Raw genomic sequence first — 2,100 nt, 5'->3', positions numbered from 1 at the left:
GGAGGCTCTTTCTGCCTAGAAGGCCTTTGTACCAGTCTTTGCCATTTCCCCTCCTTCACCCTGACACAGCCTCAGTTTTGTTCTGGTCTTCCCCCTTCGTTGCCTTGTGCCCTAGGGAAGGCAGAGTTTCTCCCTGTTCTCAGGGATCAGGTCCTGATTCAGCCACAGTAGTCCTGATAGTCCCAGGCTCTTAGTAATGACTGGTTTGGGGCTGGGAATATGGCCAGTTCTTTGTGACTGTGAGAGTCTTTAATGGTGCAGATCAGCTTCCCCAATAACATTTTGATTGAACTGAAAAGTGAGTTGATTAAAGAACAACAACAATAACTGTGGTGTGAGTGTGTGTGTGTGTGTGTGTGTGTGTATGTGTGTTGGGGACAAAGTTGCAATCGGGGGCATTTCAGGAAGAGAACATTTGCAAAGGCCTGGAGGCTGGAGAGGTCTCGGAATTCCAAAACGTGGGGAAAAGCAATAAATGAAAATAAAACATAAATGATATGAAATCAAAACAAAAACCCAAACCTGAAACATCAGAGAAATAGGAGGATGAGAATTCTCTGAGGTTTGGTTTGAGTTTTCCGTAAGGGGTAGGCTACAGAGCTGGATTTCCGGTTTCATGCAGTAGGGGGATCCCTGAAAGGCAGAGGGAATCAGACAGGATCCAGTATGCTTTCTTACATGACTCTCCCTGTGGAATGAAACATCGATTCTCCAGGGACAGAGGACTTTTAGTATCATCTCACACTGAAATCAAGATGGTCAGAAAAAGTTGAGGGGCAGCTGTAATTTGGCAACTGAAAACAAACTCTCATTGTTTCTTTGTGCTTATTTTGCTCTTCTTGAGAGAACAGAGGGAGATGGGACAGTGGGGTTGGGAAGGCTGGCTGGGAGTGTCTGGAGGACGGTTGGCTCTTCTTGGACGCATTCGGGATTTCCACTTACAGGTGTGGTGCAGGCAAGCCAGTCTTTCTCACCTAACTCTCAGAAGGAAGCCTCTAGGTCACGGTGCCTGGAAAATGAGGGAAGGAGACAAATCCTGCTTTTAACTTTCACGGTTTAGCGTCTTTGGCATCAAGTGATCACAAACAGCAGCCTTCCAGACCTTGGTGTCCAGCATTAGTATGTTAAAATGCATGGCCCGAGTCCACATCTGCTCTCCAGGCTCTGACCGGCCCGGGTGGGTCCCTGTCTCCTTTGCCACACACAGCTGCTCAGCGGAGCCCGGGGGGCGAGACTGGAGACAGGACAGGTGGAGGGCTTGGAAGGAAGCTCGCACAGAAAAGGACAGACTGGGAGCTGCTGAGCCACCCAGCCCTCTTAGTCCGGGACTGCACTGGAGGGTGTTGGTCTGGGAGGACACTGGGGGATCATCTGGGAGCCAGAGAGGAGAGTAGGGGTGAATGGATTCTTCTCCAGGACACTCTGAAGAAGTCAAATGTAATGACGATCGCCTATTCACAGCAGCTTCAGAAGGAAAGCGGTAAAGCACAATGAACAACTGGTAAGAACCTTAGAGTCCTTCCTGGAGCGCTGCAGCCCCCGAACACACATTTTAAAGTCCTGGACCAGACGCTCAGGCAGGACTCTGAAAAGGCCGGGAAGCCGGTGGGGGAGGGGGAGGGGACGGTCCGAGTCGCAGAGTCTTACAGCGTCCCTGGGGCGCGAGCCTGGAGCCACCGGAACAGGAAGTCCCGCCTTCTGGCGGCGGGCTTTTGGAATTTCACTCTGGCTGCGGAGACCCTGTGGGGTGACCCTTGAGAAAAGGCGGAGTCCGCGCCCGCGCAGTGGTGGGAAGGTGGCCGTGAGGTGCACGGGCTGGGGGAGTGAGCGCTGGCCTCTTCGGCGCGCTTTCGTTTCCGCGGCCGGGCACCCTGTTCACACAGGGGACGCCGGTCAGGACCACACGGGATGCTGTCCCAAGTGTCCCCCATTAACCTACGGGAACCCAAGCTGAGGCCACAACGCTTGGTAGTGCGCAGCTCTGCCTGTGAAAACATGTGGCTCTGAAAAGAGCCTTTGGGGTTGGAGGACAGGACGCTTACTTGTCAAGCTCACTTGGAGCTGGTGTACTTGGTGACGGCCTTGGTGCCCTCGGACACG

At 53.1% G+C, this 2,100-nt stretch overlaps 1 long non-coding RNA gene across 1 annotated transcript; it reads right to left on the bottom strand.

Annotated features, from left to right (window-relative positions):
* Positions 1 to 756: 756 nt before the first annotated feature.
* LOC132009064 (uncharacterized) lies at positions 757 to 2,100 on the bottom strand. The gene is made up of 2 exons (XR_009401778.1): positions 2,043 to 2,100; positions 757 to 1,009 (listed from the first exon to the last, which is right to left on the bottom strand). It is a non-coding gene; the product is annotated as an uncharacterized LOC132009064 (long non-coding RNA).

This window comes from Mustela nigripes, unplaced genomic scaffold, assembly GCF_022355385.1.
Source record: "Mustela nigripes isolate SB6536 unplaced genomic scaffold, MUSNIG.SB6536 HiC_scaffold_3999, whole genome shotgun sequence".
Classification (NCBI taxonomy): domain Eukaryota; kingdom Metazoa; phylum Chordata; class Mammalia; order Carnivora; family Mustelidae; genus Mustela; species Mustela nigripes.
Note: the sequence above shows the minus strand (reverse complement) of the source record. Positions and strands in the feature narration are given on the sequence as shown.